The sequence below is a fragment of the Dipodomys spectabilis genome, unplaced genomic scaffold, assembly GCF_019054845.1.
Source record: "Dipodomys spectabilis isolate Male_0828 unplaced genomic scaffold, ASM1905484v1 ptg000209l, whole genome shotgun sequence".
Taxonomy (NCBI): Eukaryota; Metazoa; Chordata; class Mammalia; order Rodentia; family Heteromyidae; genus Dipodomys; species Dipodomys spectabilis.
Window position 1 is genome coordinate 1,038,283 of NW_024870886.1, and position 21,718 is coordinate 1,060,000.

At 36.6% G+C, this 21,718-nt stretch overlaps 1 pseudogene; it reads right to left on the reverse strand.

The window, feature by feature from the left end:
- The window catches only part of LOC122122428, a 267,246-nt pseudogene that overhangs the window by 243,120 nt on the left and 2,408 nt on the right, over positions 1-21,718 (reverse strand).

Here is a 21,718-nt window from a genome sequence, read left to right on the forward strand (position 1 = left end):
TAGAGCATGTGCAGGACTTCCATTCCAAAAACAAGATCATTGTGGTTTTTTATACATTTATAATACTGACCTGTTCAAGTGGAGAACTTGCAAGCAGAATTATGTCTCTCTGAGCAAGCTTTTCGAAGTCCTCAACATAGGCAGGAATGGTACTGTCAGCCTCCTGGAAGATTTCATGGAACTCACAGTCTCCTCAGAATCCAAGGGCTCCGCTTTGGTGCGCCTACCTGTTTGTCCCAGCAAAGTTTCCTTGACCAAAGACTCGAGAAGACAACCACTTTAGGTCTTTCTTAAATGGAATAAATTTGAGTTTTACATAATCTACAACATACCACAGTCTTTTCCGCTTAATGTCTCAAGAAATCACAAAAATCCAGAAGTTTAAAGTTAAAAAAAACCTCTACCTTTATGTATGTTGCCATATTTACAAAGTGAATCAAGTGAAGCTGTGCATTAAGACTTTTTTACTTCACTTATCAAATACATCCTGAAATGGGAGTGGGGTGCATTTAACCATGCATCAACATTACACATTGTGTACTTCAGCCTAGTACACTATTTGAATTTAGGATTCCCCCCAAAATGTGCATATAGATGGCTTGAAAAGCCAGATTTTATAGAAATAAAAGGTGGGTTATGTATATCCATAGCAGAGAAGTAAAGGAGATGTGTGTCCATCCAAGAATAAAATTTGGAGGAGGCACTGAAATCCAGTGCCATTACGTGATGGGCATTCAGAAGTTTCAACAGCACTAATATCCTCATTGCCATATTGTCATTCTTATTTTTATTATTCTTAGGTATATGCTTTTCCTTTCTGCTCAAGGAATAATTGAATCCTCAACACTACTCCATATGGTAAATGTAATAGGTCCATTTGATAGAAATTGAAAAATGAATTAACTCAAGGTCAAGCAGATAGTGAATGGAGAAGGCTCAGCATAAATTTAATAGGAATAAGTACTGCTAAAATACTTAATAGTGATTTACTCTTCTTCAGCTTATGTACTGCTAAGAAGCTATTTTTGGAAAGAAGACTAAGGGTTGTTTGGGAAGAACCAAGCTCATGCTGTGAAAAAAAAAACAGAAACTGGCCAGTGCTGGTAGCTCATGTTTATGATCCTAGCTACTGAAGAGGCTGAACTCTGAAGACAAGGGTTCAAAGCCAGTCCAGGAAAGAAAGTCTGTGAGACTCTTGTTTCTAATTGTCTTGCTAAAATAAGAAAGTGGAACTGTGGCTCAAGTGATAAAGTGCTATACTTGAGCAGAAAAGTTTAAGTGACAGCTAAGTGAGAGGTTCTGAATTCAAGCCCCAGTATAACATGTACACACACACACACACACACACACACACACACACACACACACACACTCAAAAAGAAAAGAAACATTAGCCAGTAGACTGATCAGACATGAATTTAGTTCCAGGTATATAGCAAAATTCATTTAGTGCTTGGTGAAAACTACAGTCAGGGTCTATTCTGTTAAACCAATACCAAGGAATTTCATTTTTAAAGGATTACATTTAAATTTCCAGTTCAATACTTATTTACTAGAATGTATCTAACTTACTAGAATGAATCAAAATTTCAAATGTAGATTCCAATGCTCAAATTGAGAGGAATATACACTACTTGTCTTCTACCACCCCAAAATATGTGTTCAAGAACCAAGATGCCTCTTTGTCATGGGCACACAGATTCTCATATAGTAGTAAACCCACAAGCCATGTGTGTTGCAGAATCCTGCAACAAGAGTCTTTTTTTTGCTATTTAGACTACAACTCATATGTAATTGTAAAAAGGAGCCATAATTACTATTCCCCATCAAAAGCATAGACAGGTCATTGATGAACTTTAATATTTAGAAAAGACAGATTAACATTTGCAAGACACCGTATCAATTCATTTGTAACTAATAATAACATAAGAGATTGAAGATGATTGTCTCTTACCTTGGGATTCTCCTTGTCCACTGACATCAAAAAGCTTCATTAATCGATTATAGAGAATTCTGTCATCACCTTGTAAGGGTGTTAAAAGAATATACGCATGATGACTTGCTCATCATCTAATTTATCGGTATGCAAATGTAATTACAAAGAGAAATGATTAATTATATTATGGGCCATAAGTATGAATTCTATTCAATGTGCTGCTTTGTTTTGGAAATAAGCCTTTTGTAAGTTTATGATAATTGGAAAAATAATTTTTAAATGTGTATTGCAGGATACACATATGTAATTGCCACTCCAACAAAAAGAATCTCAGATTCAATGGGTTATAACATCAATTACTCAAATCATTTCAGAATATGTCATTATGGCTTGTCAAATCATACAATGGGATGTTTAAGTGTTGAACAAAAAGAATGAATTTTTTCCATTAGCTACCATTACTTCATGCATTGTCCTTTTACTGTGTAAAATAAACATGAAAGGAACAACAAACTTTTGTGGTCTTGTGTGCTTTTGTTCACAATAGCATATTGCAGTGAGAATAGCAATAGATAAAAGGAGGATTCTTTACATAAAACCATAAGTAAAAGAATGTAAGGCTCTCAGTTCTTATAAATTTAAAGCACAATATGTTCATTAGCACCAATCTCTTGGAAAAAAAGAACCTCATAAAATGTACTTTTTAATTTTTGTTATCTTTAATTGTACAAAAGAGGTGCCATATAACGAAGAAGTTTATGGATACAATGCATCTTGACCAGTGCCATTCCCTTCTACATTCTCACCCCCTTCAACTTACCTCTTCATTTTTCTTAATTTTGCAGTATATACAATGAATTCCTTTTTCTTTTTTTAAAATAACTTTCTTATTGTGAAAATACTGTACAGAGGGGTTACAATCACATGAGCAAGGTAATGAGTACATTTTTTATCAAGCATTGTTGCCTCCTCCTTTGATTTTCCCCTACCATCCCTTCCCTCCCATCTCCACAATTACATTACATTCTTCCCCCCACCCCCCTGTTTTCACTGTATTTGATGTTGGTATAATTTGGGGAGTGGAAGGGAAAAAATTGTCTAAATAGGGATACAGGTGGACCCATGACAACCATGAGATGTAGAAGAGGCTATGTCCATATACAATGACTTGACTGCACTCTCTCCACCTTCCTTCCTCTCTTCGGTTTACCCATTTCCCAGTAGTTATTTTGTTGGGCTTTAACTTAGTCTTTCTAAAAGTTTATACTATTTCAGCTCTCCATAGGGTCTATTATACTTCAGTTGATTAATTTGTAACCACTTGCATACCGCCCAGTTGCTTACTTATAGATTTTTAGGTACATTCTCTCTACCACAAATGAATAAAGCTATACAACCTTTGTTTCTTTGGGTTTGACTTCACTTTTTCCCCCAGGACTTTCCATTTCCTTATGAATGGTACAATATTATTCTTTCTAATGGATGAGTAAAATTTCATTGTGTATAAATACCAAATTTTCTTAATCTGTTCGTCCATTGAGGGACATCTGGGCTAATTCCCTCTCTTGACTATGAGGAATAGTGCTGCAATGAACACAGTTGTGCTAATAGCTTTACTGTAAACTTGTTTGTATTCTATTGGATAAATGCCCAGGAGTGGGATTGTAGGTTCACAGGGTTGTTCTACCTTTAGTTTTTGAGGACCCTCCAAACTGCTTTCCAGAGTGGCTAAATAAGTTTACAATCCCACCAACAGTTTCTTACAGTGCCCTTTTGGTTCCGTCCTCACTAGGATTTCTTGTTTGTTTTCTTGATAGTGGCTATTCTAACTAGGGTGAGGTGGAATCTTAGTGTTGTTTTGATTTGCATCTCCTTTATGGCCAGAGATGTTGAGAATTTCTTCATGTGACAGTTGGCCAATTTTACTCCTTTAATTTTTTTAGCTCTAAGTATGTTCGGGATATTAGGCTCTTGTCTGGTGCATAGCTAGTAAAAATCTATTCCCATTCTATTTAGCTATGCCCTTTACTGTGTAGAAACTTTTAAGTTTGATTAAAATGTATTTCTTGAAGGTTTAAAAGGTCATCCCAATGTATCTCCTGCCACTAAATATAACCAAATATAAATAATTCAAGGTGGATGAGCATCTCAGACATAGAATTATAACCAGTGTATATATATCCTACTATACCAAGCATGTTTATCTCCCTATGGGAGGCAATTCAATTATATGTGCAATGTTACTGTGCTTTTAACATGTCCTTTGTATTAGTATCTCCTATCACTTTGCTACTCATTCTGAATGAAGATTATGGTTAGTTCTATTATTCACATCTAAAACTCAACCAAGTATTCCAGAAGAGGCCTCTGGGATCGTCATTCTCCACACTAACTTTTCTCAGAATCCTAGGTCTTCCTAATTTGTACATACATGAACTTCTTTGAACATTAGTGTTGGGAAAAAAAACCATGTTGCCTATAATCACGAACTTGGAATGACTAAAGAGAAAAGCTGGAGCTTGCGGGAGCAGATGGAATGGTTGAGAGTGGAACCTGAACAGACCTTGGAAGTTAGTAGCTTCTGCTCTTTGCATGCTCCAGATAGCTTTTTCAAAAGTCAGTTGACCTACGATTTTTTTTCTTTAATTGCCAAGAGCCAGCCCAGACCTCAACACTCAAGACAGGAAGAGACAAACCGTTATGCAGGTTGTATGCTAAGGAAGCATCCTTCTGGATGGGGCCATTATTAAACGTATTAGGCTTATATATGGCACTTTAAAAGGTCTTACTTGGAAGTTGATAATAGGTAGTATCTGATGCAGGAGACAAGGAATTCTATGCCAAGGTAATGAAAGCCGTGAAAGACCATAAACACCATCTTCAGAGTCAGGGCTCTGAGCCTGTATCTAGACCCTAGCACTGCCTCTTTGTAGCTGTGTAAACTTGGGATCCCAGCTTTCATTGTCCTTACACATCAAACTGGATGGTTATGAGTTTTAAAAGATAGGACACCTAGCTTCATGCTTGATCTCCAGCAAGTGGCAGGTACTCTGATTCATTTGTTTTTTGTTTGTTTGTTTGTTGTTTTTAGGTATGTTCATGTTTATTTTCTTATCCTATAGAGTTATATATTTACTAAGCTGAAATAGTCACACAGAAATAGGTCACATATTGCAAGTCACCACCAGGACAATATTCCACACACAAAAAGTAACCCTTTTCATTACAAGGTTCTAGCTATTTTTCAATAACACTTTTTTATATTTTGTAGTAACTTTTAATTTATGAAAACATTACAAAGTACAGCACACGTCTTTCATTGTCAATACTTGAAAATATAGTAGCATGTTTCCCTAACTCAAAAAATAAGCTGATGTGGGTACACAGATTGACTTCGATTTCACAAGTTTGTCTCATTAGTGTCTCTTTCTTTCTTTCTTTTTTTGTTTGTTTTTTGTTTTTTTTTTTTTAATTTTATTTGTGAACATACTGTACAGAGGGGTTACAATTACATGGGCAGGATAATGCATACATTTCTTACCAAGCATTGCAGCCTCCTCCTTTGTTTACTCTGATTCATTTGTAATTGTCATTCACTTTGTAATTGCCAGAAGTGTGCTGGAGTGCTAAGAAGCAACAGCATGCTCGATCTCATGAATCTTGCTATTTTTATCATAAATGAATAGTGAGTGTGCACTCATGTTTCATAAACTCTTTGCATTTTAAAATGTGCACCACATATACATACATATGCACATATATATCATAGTCTATAAGAGATTTGAAACATATATGTTGAAATGAACTCCAAAATATGAAAACAAGATGTCTCTCCTTTTTCACTTAATTTTTTGTTTTTTGATGATTCCGTCTTCTTTATGGATGGTATAGTCACATGTATATATTCAGGGGGCATGGGGGACAGCACAGAATTTGAAGGACAAAGGGTGACAAAGTTCACAGACACGGATGACAGTGGATAGAGATGGGAGGGAGGGACAGACAGAGAGTGAGAGTAGGGAAGGAAATGGATTCATTATCTGACTTAGGTCATTGTATGCCCTTTGTATATCACCTTTATAAGAATAAAGTAAATAATAATTTAAAACACCAGTCTGATCACACAAAATAATACGTATCGAAATGAACTCCAATGAATAAAAAGGTTTTTTTTTTTCTTTTTGCTGCTTCTGTTTCTTTTCTTTTAGTTCTGTTTTTATATGTCTTTGGGAGGGTAAATGGGGGCACCGAAATGGAGGGAAAAAGGGTGAACAAATGCAGCAATGGTGCTCACTGGACACTATGTTGAAAATGAACTATACAACTTGTGGATAGGGATGGGAGGGGGAAAACTGGGAGACAGCCCAGAGATGACATGGTCCAAAAAGAAATGTACTCATTACCTGACATATGTAAATGTAACCCCTCTGTGCCTCACCTTTATAAAAATAATAACAATGATTTCTTCGAAGACCTCAAATGATCGTTCATTCACTTGACCTCCCTTTTCCTTAGAAGTCATTGCAATTGTCTCTCCCATCTCAAGTGTGTGGCAAATAAAAGACTGTGAGTTTCCAATCTCTAATTCACCCTGACTTTTTCAAGAGTTGGTGATAACTAGCTCTGAGGCTTCCTCACTTTACCCTGCAAACCTGTCTTTTGATATTTCTAGATTCTGCACCAGTTAAAACTAGGTTTGGGGGAAAAGAAATGTGCTCATTACCTGACATGTGAATTAGTGAAGCTTCTATACAACACCTTAACAATTACGATAAAGTTATATTAAAATACATCCATATGTTAAAAATTCAAAAGCTGAAAAAAGTAGGTTTTGGTTATTGAGAATAATGGCACAAAAAACAGGCCTCCCACACTGCCTTGGGTTTATTTCCTCATCCATCGGTGGGTTGTATTTGAACCCTTTATTTGGGTGATGTAGTCTAGTCTTCCATTACAAAGGCAGTTCCCATGACTGGAATCTAACCATGAAATGTGACCTTCTGTATAGAAATAATTCTAAGGAACTTTGTAACGGTCATGGTCCCATCGATACATTTTGCCAACCTGAATGTTTTGGGAAGTTCAGACTCTGCCCCTAAGGAACAATGATGAACTCTTCTTTCACAAATACACCTATACTCAAGATTATGGAGGGCACCGTGTTGTCATTCTTCAGTACCTTCCCAGTCCCTGGCTTCCCACTTATATGATGTTTTGTTGTTGTTATTGTTTTGCTTTGTTTTGCTTTTGTGGTTTTTGGGATTTGAGGTGTGTGTGTCTATGTGTCTGTGTCTGTGTGTCTGTATGTGTCTATGTGTCTCTATATGGCTCTGTGTGTGTGTGTTCTAATCCTGGGGCTTGAACTCAGAGCCAGGACACTGTCCCTGAGCATTTTTGCTCTCTACCATTTGAGCCATAGCTCCACTTCTGGCTTTTTTTTTTTTTTTGTCTGTTGAAGGTAAGAGTCAGGGACTTTCTACCTGGGCTGGCTTGGAACCGTGATCCACAGGTCTCAGCCTCATAGATCGCTAAGAATATTGGCATGAGCCACCAGTACCAGGCTTACATGTTGGATTCCTGCATGTAATGAAAGGAATTCAATAATCTCGGCATGTGGAAATCTTCTGTGTTAAGTACAATGCACTAGGAATACTCCTTTTAAACTGGTAGAGCAAAAACCAAGCCTCAGCGTGGGCAGCAAAGCAATTCATAGGGGATTTGGATGAAAACCAACTACTACCTCTTTTATCTGGCCAGTTTGCTGTCCTTGAAAAAAAATGTCATCTCCACTGCCCATCATTATTGGTGTGTGGTGAACACTTACCATTCCAATCGTAAGCTGCAAAATCCGAACAGAGCTGCACATGTGATCTTTGTCACCTCATTTTCATGAATGGAAAAGAATATTCTGACACAAAAATTACATACTTAATTCTGGCTCACCCTCTTTGCTGACCTCCATCCCACACTGCCTTGGGTTTATTTCCTCATCCATCAGTGGGTCAAAGTAATTTCTGCTGTAGTCATTTCCTGTGGAAAGTAGATGAGGTAAGGGTCAGTGATTATTAGAAGCACATGAACCAAAATGTTAATTTTGAAATCGACACCAGCACAGAAGGACCATGTTAGCTACTTTATCAGCTTAATTTTTTTAACAAGTTTTCCAGATCGCGCTCTGTTTTTTTGTAATTATCATCTTGCAAAAGGTCAGAAAAGGTAATTCAAGAAACAAGTTCATGCTATCTTTCTGTTGCTAAAAAGTTAATGAGAAAGTTATCAAATATAGACTTTAGAATAATAATTAAAATCATGAAAAAATTAAGTCAAACTATCTTGGTAAGTATTGTAGAAAGGGACATTTGGGTATTGTAATGATGTGTGGAGTTTGCTAATGAATCCACTAATGGGTTTGTATTTCATGAAATAGATCTTGTGGTTGTGTCCAGAATTCTGTACCCTACCTAATAGTGCTTTAATAATAAGAAACTCATCAAAGCTCCAGGCTTAGAGTTGAGTAAAATGCAAGAAAGAGAGGAAGAAAAATAGAAGGAAAGAGGAAGGAAGAAATCAAGGAGAGAGAAGAGAGGAGAAAAGGGAAAGAAAAAAAGTACTGCTTACAAATCTTTTTATATTATTATTATTATCATTATCATTATCATTATTATTTCTGTCAACTTGAGTAACATGAAAAGGAGTTTCCAGGGGCTGGGAAGGTGGCTCAGTGGTAGAGTGCTTGCCTTGCATGCCTGAGGCCCTGGGTTCGATTCCCAGCACCACATAAGCAAAAAGAAAAAAGCCGGAAGTGGCGCTGTGGCTCAAGTGGTAGAGCGCTAGCCTTGAGCTGAAGAGCTGAGGGACAGCGCCCAGGCCCAGAGTTCAGGCCCCACGACCGGACCCAAAAAAAAAAAAAAAAGAAAAGGAGTTTCCAAAGACTTACCCCAAAATTTTATTCAACACACATCAATCTCAACACCACACACTTCCAAATTTCTCACCTCCCATTGCCTACTTACTTGGTCCATATCTCAATATCCAAACTACAGCATCAGGTTTGATTTTTGTAATAGTGAAAAAGGTCTGCTATCAATTTTCCAAATCTCCTTACCTACTTCCCGCAGACTGAAACGTATATGTCTGTGGCCTGTCATTTGCATTTGATGAAATATAAGCTACTCTGACGATAATTCAAGCTGCCTTCAACACTTGAAAGCAAAATAAAGCATTGTAGAATGAAGACAATTTTGAGAGTCTGGCACACAGAGAAGGGTGAATCTCTATCAGGTGCACTGTGAGATTCTGTAGTATGCTTGATTTAGGGTCAATAGCAGAGCAAGCAAGTGCTCCTTTCCCACAGCGAAAGGAAATTTTTGATATGAGTCTACGTTCAATGCACTTTCTGGATCATCATGTTGAAAACGAGCTTTACAACTTTGCTGGGGGGGGGGAGGATTGGGTGGGGGGACGGGGGTGGGGAGGATGGGAAAGGATGGGAAAGGGAAACAAAGGAGGAGGCTACAATGCTTGATAAGAAATGTATTCATTAGACAGACAGCCTCTTCAGTAAATGGTGCTGGCAAAACTGGTTAACTACATGTAGAAAACTAAAGCTAGATCCTTATATATCACCCTGCACCAGAATCAACTCCAAATGGATCAAAGACCTTGAACTCAAAGCAGACACTCTGAAAACATTACAGGATGGAATAGGAGAAACCCTGGGTCTCCTTGGCTCAGGCCGAAATTTTCTGAATAGAGACCCGGAAACACAACAAATCAAAGAAAGGTTGGACAAATGGGATTGTATAAGGTTGCAGAGCTTCTGCAGGGCAAATGACATAGCTAGCAAGATCAATAGAAAGCCCACGGACTGGGAGAAGATCTTTACTAGCCATACAACGGACAAGGGTCTCATATCTAAAATATACTTGGAACTCAAAAAATTAAACCACCCAACAACAAATCCTCAAAGAAACAACTGCCCAATAAGTAAGTGGGCGAAAGACTTAAAGAGAAGCTTCTCTGAAGAAGAAAGAAGGATGGCCAATAGACACATGAAGAAATGTTCAACATCCCTAGCCATAAAAGAAATGCAAATCAAAACAACATTGAGATATCACCTCACTCCAGTTAGAACAGCAAAAATCAAGAACTCTAACAACAACAGATGCTGGAGGGGATGTGGACAGAAAGGAACCTTACTTCATTGTTGGTGGGAATGTAAACTTGTTCAGCCACTTTGGAAAGCAGTATGGAGGTTCCTCAAAAGACTCCACATAGAGCTCCCCTATGACCCAGCAATCCCACTTTTGGGCATTTACCCTAATGTTTACAAAAAAGACCACACTAAAGCTACCAGCACAACTATGTTTATTGCAGCATTATTTACCATAGCTAAGATATGGAACCAACCCAGATGCCCCTCAATAGATGAATGGATCAAGAAAATGTGGTATATATACACAATGGAATTCTATGCCTCCATCAGAAAGAATGACATTGCCCCATTTGTTAGGAAATGGAAAGGCTTGGAAAAAATTATATTAAGTGAAGTAAGCCAGGCCCAAAGAAACATAGGTCCCATGGTTTCCCTTATTTGCAATATCTAGTATAGGTATGAGTCAAGCGGAAAAAGTCAGAGAAGGTGATGTTAGGAAAACGAACCCTCACATATGTATTTTAATGTTTTTGTTTCTTTCATGCATGTGTTTCTAACGCATTTATAAGATTATTTCTTGGTTGCTTTGTATGTCCCTCCCCCACAGTGTAACCCCTGCTTTCACTATATTTGATGTCAGTATAACATGTGGAGGAGATGGGGACAAACAAGTCGTTTAAGGATTCAGGTGGACCTGTTGCAACAATGAGAAGTACAAAATGTCATGTCAAAACCAGCTTTACAATGTCGGAGGGGGGGGAGGGGTTGTATGATTGGGTGGGGGGGGAGGGGGGAGGCTGGGAAGGGAGGTGAAGGGTAAACAAAGGAGGAGGCTGCAATGCTTGGTAAGAAATGTATGCATTATCCTGACCATGTAATTGTAACCCCTCTGTACAGTATGTTCTCAAATAAAAAAAAAAAATATCCCAGCTAGAAGCCCGAAATTAATCAAAGCTAGGCAGTATTGTTTAGTATGCATCATCAACATCTCAAGGTATTTCATATATTAGATCTCCATAATTGTACCTTTACTGAATTACAAAATACCATGGTCTGATTCACCTTTAACATGGTCTGACCACCATGGTTCTAAACTTTATTGTAGCATTATATAATTGTTTCCTAAGCTTTGTTATTATTTATGAGCATGTCACATGCAAGCATGAATATAGCATAAACCAAATGACTATAATTTCTGCCAAAATAAAGAAGATATTTATGGATGTAGAATATACTACAATTAAAATTCATTTATTTATCTATCAAAAAAAAAAAAAAAGAAATGTATTCATTATCTTGCCCATGTAATTGTAACCCCTCTGTACAGTATGTTCACAATAAAAAATAAATAAAAATTTTAAAAATAATAATTTTAATATTAATCTCTGTCCTATCATTGCAGTAAGCACAAGAAGTGAAAATTTGCTTTAATCTGAGGTCTCCATAATGAAAAAGAATTAATCAAGTGGTTTGTGTGTGTGTGTGTGTGTGTGTGTGTGTGTGTGTGCATCTTGGGGCTTGAACTCAGGGTTTGGGTGTTGCATCCCTTAGCATTTTTGCTCAAGGCTAGTGCTACCACTTGAGCCACAGCTCCATTCTAGCTTTTTCTTGGTTAATTGGAGATAAGGCTCATGGACTTTCTGTTCTAGCTGACTTCATACCATGATCCTCAGAAATCAGCCTCCTGAGTAGCTAGGATTACAGTCATGAGCCTTCGGCACATGGCATACTTCATATATTCTTATATGCATTTCTACCCCATTTTACATTATGCTATGTATTGTTTTACATGTAAAGTAGTATACTGATCCATTGTCACCTCACTAAAACACAAATCTCTGTGAGGTTAAAGGCATCTCTTCTCTTTCAGTGTCCTATATATTCATTCTTTCAATCCATAGTAATTGAGCTCTTATTATGTGATTAGCTCAGCAAAATCCTGCAACATAGAGGTGCTAACAATATAATCTGCATCCATTAATTAAACCTCTCTAAAGAAAAAAATTAAAAAAACATATCCTTTCACTGGATAGAGACTCATTCTGGGTTTAAATGAGCAGCATCTTTTCAACATTTTTATTCTTCTTTTCCTTTCCAGTCTTCCTCTCTCTTTTCCTTTCTCTTAAGTGCTCCTTCCCAACACACCACACACACACACACACACACACACACACACACACACACACACACACACACACTTCTCTTTATAACTCTTTATAACATATGCTTTTCCAGAACCAAAACTATGTCTTGGAAGAAAAAAATAGAAGCACCTTGCTTCTAACATAGCCCATACCACAGAAAGAACAAGTCTGTTAGCTGAGCATGCACAGCTCGGTGTGTTGAAATTTTATGGTCCAGGACAGCCACAGTTCCCTGAGCCATATCAGGGACTTTCAACTTCCTGGAGAAATTGCTGCCTGAAGTTAAGTTTGTGATCAGGGAAAAGGAAATTCTGAAAAAAGGGAAGTCTGACCAAAAAAAAAAAAAAAAAAAAAAGGGAAAAGCTCAGAGGTACACATGTACATGAAGTACCATTTTTCAATAGATAGGCCTCAATTTTTCTCAACCTCCTAAAGGCATAATTTAATAAAGTAAGTCATGAAATCCATGCTTAGCCCCAGAACCAAGTTTAACTAAAGTTCTCATTGAAATTATCAGTACATTGGCGCACAGGGTCACTTTATCCTGGCACCCATCCGTCTATGTATTCATTCCACCCATATTGACTCGCTTAGTAAAAGGAACACAATCCTTCTCCTTTCAGACTTTCATTTGGAAAATGGAAGAATAAGTTTAATAAAAAGTATACACATTTTATTAGATGATGATAAGTGATATGGAGAACTATTAAAGCTAGATAAAGGTGATGAGAATCTCCCCACCCCCAGGAAAGGGGTGACTGTGTATCTCTTCAAACAAGTTACCACTCAAGATTAAACCAAAATTACTTCACGTCAACTGAAATAATAAAGCTGTGATATGCTTCCTTAAAACTGTTATTTGTAACTCATTGCTTTGCCGATTGATTTCTATAACATGAATCAGTTTACAAATCAAATAAGGACCCACATTCAAATATTAAAAATGATCATTCTTTTCCCTTGGTATGCCTTACCCTGATAAGCCCAAAATTGAAATGCACCAGACAGATTTAAGGATGACAGTACTCAATGAATCCAGTATGAATTTGGAAACAATGAACTGCATCTCAGTATTAGCTCCTTTTCTTCAATGTCATTAGATTTAATGTCAGGATTTAATAAAGCAGGATAGCTTTTAGGAGAGGGTACATATCACCAGAAGCTAGATTGCTAATAGAATAAATTCCTACAAGTGTCCTAATCATTAAGAGTGCTTTTGGATATATCTAAACTCCTCCCACAGGAAAATTAACAGACCCACTGAGAAATTCAAAGTAGGGCATTTAGCAATACAAATACAATAGATTTTAATATGGCTGATGTTTAACTATTTGTGATATTCATATGAAAGCAATGACAATTACAGATAGACAGATTCAAATAGGTTTAAATGTGATTGACTCTACATTGAAGCAACCAGATACAATCTATCAAGTAATAACAATAAATTATTCTTGCTAATATTCATCATATTCCAGTTTTTCTTCCAACTTGCTAATATTAGGTATTCAGTATTTAGAGTTAGCATCCATTAGTACATTTTATATGCTAAGATTTTCCAAACTGGAGAGAAAAACACATGCACTTGCCTTCTGTCATTCCATACATAACAGGTTTTCCTATCGCTTGGAGCAGCACAAGGTATCAAGGCTTTATTTAAATGACACTGAACATGAACTTTGGTCAGGAAACCCTCAAATATGCACCCATGTGGTTCCTTGGGGCCTGCAAGAATGAGAATGAAACTGTCCACCAGAAGAAGGTATAAATTACCAAAGTGATTCAACAAGGCAATCACTTCCTTTCAAATAAGCTACATTAGCTAGAAAGGAAGAAAATCTGAACACATCTCTCTCTTCTTCAGGAGGTTCTTATTAAATCTCTTTGTGTTCTTTTCCTATGACTCTACTTGCTTCACTTCACTTTTTTAACTCCCTGTTTACTATTATATGCTATGAACTAAATAAGGATAGCAATGCAGATAAACAGAATAACTGAGTTATGCATATTCTATACCATTGTATCAACATTTCACAAAATAGGACATCCTCTTAAAGATTATTTCTTGAGAGGCATGACTCCAAGAACATTAAAATTAAATTAGATCCTTCTGAACATCAAAGTAGATTTGAGAAATTATCATATTTCTCAACTTTGAAAAGCCAATACCACTATCTCAAGTTTAAGTATCCATGGGACTAAACAGGTTACATAAACATGCAAAATCAGGTGATCATTGCCATACAATATAGAAAAATAGAATCTATCAGACTTCAACCCATTCTAGTCTATTAAATCCATTCAACGAGTTTTATAAAGTTGATATACAAATATTTTCACTGAAAGATAGCTAAAACTAAGTCTCTTCGTTCCTTCCTTCCTTCCTTTCCCTTCCTCCCTCCCTTCCATCCTTCCTTCCTTCTTTCCTTCTTTCCTGCCTGCCTGCCTGTTGCCTGTCTGCCTTCTTTCCTTGTAATGCTTAGGATCTATCCCAGAACCTTGTGAATACCAGACAAGCAGTTTTATCACTGATCCAAAGGAAAATGTCTTAATACAAGAAAAAGAGTTAGAGCCAGGTACAGTGGTTCAATGCCTGTAATTCTAGATACTCAAGAGATCTGATGATTAAGGTTCAAAACCAGACCAGGCAGAAAAAACCTGTGAGGTTTCTTATTACCAATTAACCACCAAAAAGCCAAAACAAGATCTGTGGCCCAAGTGGTAGAACAGTAACCTTGAGCAAAACATCTCAGGAACAGTGCCCAACCCTGAGTTCAAGATCCAGGACACACACACACACACACACACACACACACACACGAGTTGTCTTCAAGTTTTCAATGTACTAGGTATCAAAATAAAACACTAAAACTCCAATGAAGCAAACAAAAATGCTGATGACAAAAACACAAGCTATGGCTAGGATGTTCACTATTTAAAATATTATACAACATTTTCTTGCATATCTAAGGTACTTATGGTAAAAATAAGAGACATATGAGCTAAAGTTATTGAAAAATATGTATGATTATCATTTGAAGACAATATGATTCCATGCCATGGAAATATTAGAGATTTGGCTGAAAAGACTTTAGAACAGACAAGATACTATTTGAATGCTATCTTGATAACTCACATAATTATGAAGAATCATTGACTTTTGTTAATACAAAAAATAAGCTGCATTGAAGATGTGCTAAATAAATAGAAAAACCCTACACTATAAAATAGCTCCAAATAAGTTTCAATAATTATTTCATAATTATTATCTTTAAAATAGGAATTTATAGATGTCATTCCGATTATTAATCTTATTCAGAGACTGAGAATAAAAGCTACACAAGTAACACTTAAAAAACACCAAATGGTGATAAAGAAAACCAGTTCCATTTCCCTTTTCTTCTTTACAGAAAGTCTAATCTGTGAAAATTACTGCTTGGAGTATTCAAGTAGTATCATGGTGGACAAATTAGCTCTCTCGGCTGCTTATTCTTACTTCCTTTCCAAATCTTATGGGTATTTGATATATCAGTGATTTGAAAATCTAAATAGGGTAATAGTTGAAGTTTGCTAACAAGTTCTAATTAATTGAGCCATATTCTTTCTTCCCCTTAAGGCCCTCCCTCATGGTAAATTGCAAAAGCTCTCTAACTGGCAAACCACTAGAGTGCTATGAAATGCAGAATGGCTGCAGGGCCTTTTCCTGATGCCCCCAGGACACACATGCATCCTGTGCTCATTGGACCCCAAGTCCTCATCAGGGACAAGTACTTCCCTAAGTTCCCAACTTCTAAACAGGAAGAGGTTTCCAGGGTATATGTAACCTTGGCAATGCAAAGGTTAAGTATAAATATATTGATTTTCCCTGCTATTTAAAAATCGTAACAAAGGTTTTCTTCCTCTCTAGCTTGAAGCTTAACAGCTTTATCCTGCATTTAAATAGACATATAAACACAGTTCAACATACTGCCTTGAAAATTCTGAAGTACCTTAAATTAGACATTAATCCCATGCCTGATATTTCTTGATTGCACTTTCATTAATTGAATTATATCTTCCACATAGATCTAGGGTTGTTTGTATTTATATAACTTCATTTAAGAGTTCATTCAGATAGGACAGCTTTTGTATCACAGGGACAAATACTTCAGTGTGAAGCAAGTAATATAATAGATTATCAGATTTAGTTTAGCCACAATTAATAATCTATGTCTAACCCATCTGACAACTTATAGTCAAGCTTCTTAATTTCATGAAGCAAAGAATTCAGGACTTCCCACTTTTTTGAATAAGACTTTGAGTTGATTAATCCAGGGAAGACTAAGGAAAATTTTATTTTCCATTAAATTCCTTTTAATGCAAAATAAAAATATATTGAAAAGAAACTAAAAGAACTTTTTTGGAGTTTAAGGATTTATTTATAACCTTTTCAATTGCCAAAAGTCTCTTTATTACATCATTAATGTCTCCAAAAACTCATATTTTATCTATTCTTTTACGTGCAGCTTTGTTTGTGTTAGGAAGGCTATGGAACCTCTCTCTGATAAACTGTATATTCTGTAATGCTAGCACTTTTGTGCTTCTAAAATAAAAAAGAGTCAGATACTGAGACTTGAACTCAGGTCTTCTTTCATGCGCTTGGTTAGCGTTTTGTACTTATGGCTGGTACTCTCCTGAGCCACCACTCCACTTGTGGATTTTGATGATTCATTGGAGATTAGTCTCCCAGATTTGTTTGCCCACACTGGCTCTGGATCACATCCTTCAGATCTCAATCTCCTCAGTAGCTAGGATTCCAAGTTTGAGCCACCAATGATTAGCTTAAAATTCCTAAGCATCCTTTTGACAATCATATAATATACTCTTGTCTTCACATTTTCATTTTAAACTTACATACATTTTATTGAAGCCCACTTGTTTCAAATGGTATGACTCCCCCTATCACAAATGAATTGAACAATAAAGTAATATACTTGCATGTTAAAATGACTGGTAACTGTTCTTCCATTGACCAACTACATATAACAAGTTTTATAAAATACTGTTATTCAGAGTCATATAGTGGAGGCTTCACCAACACCAGTTTTAAGAGAATATATAAAATAACCACTTAGGAGTTGTTTATGTGTTATCAATGGCTTCAATTTTAACACTTACAGAAAAAAGAAAAAGGCAATAGAAATAAACCTGCTGGTTTCCTGGTCAAATCTGCCAGAATTCCTGAGGACAGTCAATTCCTTCAATGAAGAAAATAAAGTACGATTTTATTATTCTTTCAACGTACTAAAATTCTTTTCCGCCAACTGGACATTGTTCTAGAATTCCGTCGTTTCTTTTAAAAAAGGAAAATAAAGTGAGTGCCTATATCTCACACCAGTAATCCTAGCTAATCAGGAGGGTGACAACTGAGCATGGTGGTTCAAAGCCAGCCCAGGAAGGAAAGTCCATGAGACTCATACTCTAATTAATTACGAAAAATTAAACAAAATAAAACCAGAAGTGAAACTGTAGCTCAAGTCATACAGTGCTAACCTTACAAAAGCTCAGGAACAGTGTCCAGCCCTCCTCCACTACCACACCCCTTCACAAAAGAAAACAGAGAGGAATGTGAGGGGAAGAGAGGGAGGTAGAGTGAGACAGGAAAGGAGAGAGAAAGGGAGAGGGAGAAGGTGATAAAGACGAATATAATTGAAATCATTATATGTAAAAGATGGAACAATGAAATTTATTAAAAAGTTATAGAAAAAGGTAGCTAGAAGAAAGGATCAATGAATATGATCTAAGGATGTTATGCACATTATGAAAATATCACAAGGAAACTCCTTTGGTACAATTTACATTTGCTGATAAAAGTAAATAAAAGAAAAAGGAAAAAATAGTTGTATTAACTAAACTATACTTTCTACATCTGATATTTACATAAAATATTTTTATTTTTCAGCAGGAAGGGAGCTTTTCTAAGTGTTTATTTTTAACCTACAAAATCAATGAAAGAGATTAAAATCACTTAGGAGTCAAATGGGATCTAAAGACAAAATCCTGGTCAGTTCAATAAACCTAAAGCAAATGATTTTCCTATGTATTTGCTTTTTCTTAATAATAGTTGAAATGTCCTGAAGCAAAAAAATTTAATGGTCTATAAATTTTATAGAACACCTGTTTTCCATCTTAAGGGGAAAAACTATAAATGTAAACAGTGTTATACAATATCACTTCTAAAACAATCTAGGATATGTTTACTAAGGGGAGAGACAATTCTCTTCACATACTTGCTTAGATAATTCAAATTATGCACTGAACACCAATACTTATATGCTATTTTTATCACAGGTTCTTATAGGAATGTCTTTTTAGAGCCATGCAAATATCGAGATAAACCTAGAATCACAATTATAAACCAAATCCAGGATTCTCTAACACAAGAGGTAACCAGAGAGATCACCTCTATCTTTAACTCATACTACTCCTTAAGTCTTCTGGAAAGATCTCAGATTACAGAACTCATTCTTCTCAGTATCTTTGGGACCCTGTAATTACTTTCTTTCTCCACTGCACAGCCTTCCACTTTGCTGCCTTTTGTCAAGACCCTTGGGTTCACATGATGGTGTTCAAGCCATAAATGCAACCAACAGTGAGCTCCACAAAGCCACATAAAAGCTGCTTCTTGTTTCTCCAAGGGCTGCTGTTAGTGCCCACTACAGGTCCTTGATTGGCCTCCAATACTGATTCCAGCTGTTACTCCTTGTGGGTCTTTTGAGTTTCTCTCCATTGTCTTCTCTGGTTCGATTCATCCAATAAAGGATGTCTTCCCATTGGAATACACAGTGTCACCTGATGGCATGTGAAGGCCCTCTGGGTAACTGTGAGATCCTACCAGAGCTCACAAGTTACCAATGTTGCTTATTTCTTTCCTTTTTATGAGCATTTTTATTAATATATATTTACTGTACAAGGAGGTTTCATTGTAACATTTCCATACATACATCTCATGGACCTAACAAAACCCTCTCTCCCTCTCTTTTCTGAAAACAATCCAATAGGTTTCATTGTGCTAGTTTCATGCATGTAAAGTTCTTTACCCACATTCACATTTCCACTGGCTTTCCAACTTTCCTAATGGTGCCCACTCACCCAACAGAGCTTGCTTTACTTTTCTGTAATTTTTAGCATATATGAATTGTACAAGGGGGTTCGCAATGATATCTCACACTTACTTATTCTCCTTAAGTATGTCTAGTTTTAAAGATCCATGTATACTTTATTTACTTTTCCACTATATCCTGGGACTCAAGCCATCATAAACTTGAAACCATTTCTAGTTCATTTGTTTTTAGAAAACCCCTCTCTTAGACATTTCCTTCACAAATTAAATTGATATTTATCTAATAACTTTACATTTCCTGGAGATAACTTGGGTAAATAAAGTAGCATTATAATTCTGCCATGACTTACAAAGCTTTCCTTTGGAAGGTATCTTTAAGGGAGAATGTTCTGATATTTACTTATAAGATGATAATGGGTGCTAATTGAAGAATACCATGGGGATGATGTGAAACTATTCTAGTTTGTCTAAGTAATCATGTTGACAGATGATATAAATGTTCTTTATAAAGTTGTGCTAGCAAGAAATGGTGTATTCTATAATATCTCCTAGCGTCTAAATTCACATATTTAAAGTATTATCCCTTGTTCACAGACCATAAAATTGCACATCTCATTTGCAATTGAATTTGTTGGAGGTTTCCCAAATAGGAGGTAGAGATGCATCAAATGCATTTTTTATGTTGGCAACATTCCAGAACGGGGATGGCATAACCCCTTTCTATCTCAATGCCTGAGCAGATTGGTAAGAATAACAAATGCTTCCTGGAGTTAAATCTAAATTATAAGTACATGAATAAACATATATAGGGCTATATGCATATATACACACAAACATACTGGCTAAAGTATGATATATGGGAGGGAGGATTCCAGTAACAGAACTCCTTTGAATAACTCTGTCCCAGACAGAGGGACCCACCCCACAGATAAAACAGGGGTAGTTTGCATGGAGGTTTGTAGTACTATTCACACTGAATTTCAAAGACTTTGTAAAAGAGATCATACAACATCTCTAAAATTTTACATTAATTATAAGTTGAAATGGTAATATTTGGGAACACTGGTTTAAATAAAATATGTTGTTAAAATTAAATCATGTTTCTTTTTCATTTTACTAAGGAAACTACTAGGAAATTCAACTTTACTTCTGTGGCTCATGTTTCTATAAGAGAGTGCTTGCTATAATATGTGTTTCTAGCTTCTCTCCTCTCTCTCTCCCCCTCTCTCCCTCTCATGTAATTATTCTCCATGACTCATTTTACTGAGCTTCAAACAGCTAGCTACACATCAAGTGGTAACTCTTTTGAGCTCTTGAATATCTTCTTTAAAACCCAAGGCTTTGTGGTTTCTGTAATGCTTCCTAGTCTCTTCTATCTATACAGGGGAGAATGATTTCTTTTGACAAATAATGTTATTGTTATTATTAAGGTGTTGTACCGAGAGGTCACAATTTCATAAGTCAGATAATGAGTACAAATTTTTTGGGAGAGTGTTATTCCTTCCTTTCTTTTTCCCTAGTTGGCACGAACATTCTTATTGAAGAAACTGGACAACTGCGATAGAACATAATATACCAAAAGAAAAAAAAGGTAGACTCCATCCTCCACTGGGTTCTTCCTTCTCTTTGTCCTTGGATCTTACTGTACAATACCCTAGCTCAACAAGGAAGACCTCATTCCCTCCAAGGAAACAGGTTGTGAAACCGTTAAGATGTGATGTCTAGTGGGAGGAAGTTAATTGAGGATATACTCTTGATGGTAATATCTCACTGTCTCTCTCTTCCTCTTCCTCTTTCTCCCTCTCGTGACTCTCCCTCTCTCTCCCTCTCCTCTGTCTCTCCCTCCCCTCTTCTCTACCCCCTCTCCTTTCTCTCCCTCCTTCACCCTTCTTCTCTCCCCCCTCTCTCCCTCTCTCCTCTCTTGCTCTTGCTACTCCTTCCTGACCACCAAAGACCTAGAGGAACAGAATCAAGCAACATGGACCCAAACCACTGAAACCACGATAAAAGAAAACTTTTCTCATTCAAAGTTGAGTGATCTCATGTGTTTTAAGGAGAAATAAGATGATTAACAGTAATCAAAAAAATCTAAAAACTGCTTTTGGGTCCTCAGAGTCAAGTTGGCTGAGAAGCCAGAAACTTGCCAGGGCTCTAACCTTCCCCGCTTCCCCTGTGCTCCTGAGCATCTGGGAAATACCGACTCCACCCTTCAGACCTTGGGTGTCTGACCTATCTCTAGAGTTCCGTTCTAAATATGTCATGAAATCACACTATGTTACAATGGTATATCTCTTTCCAATGCCCTGCTCCTTCCACATCTCCTCCACAACCATGTGGTGGGAGATGAAGCACTGAGGCCATGGGGCTTTGAAATGGTTTGC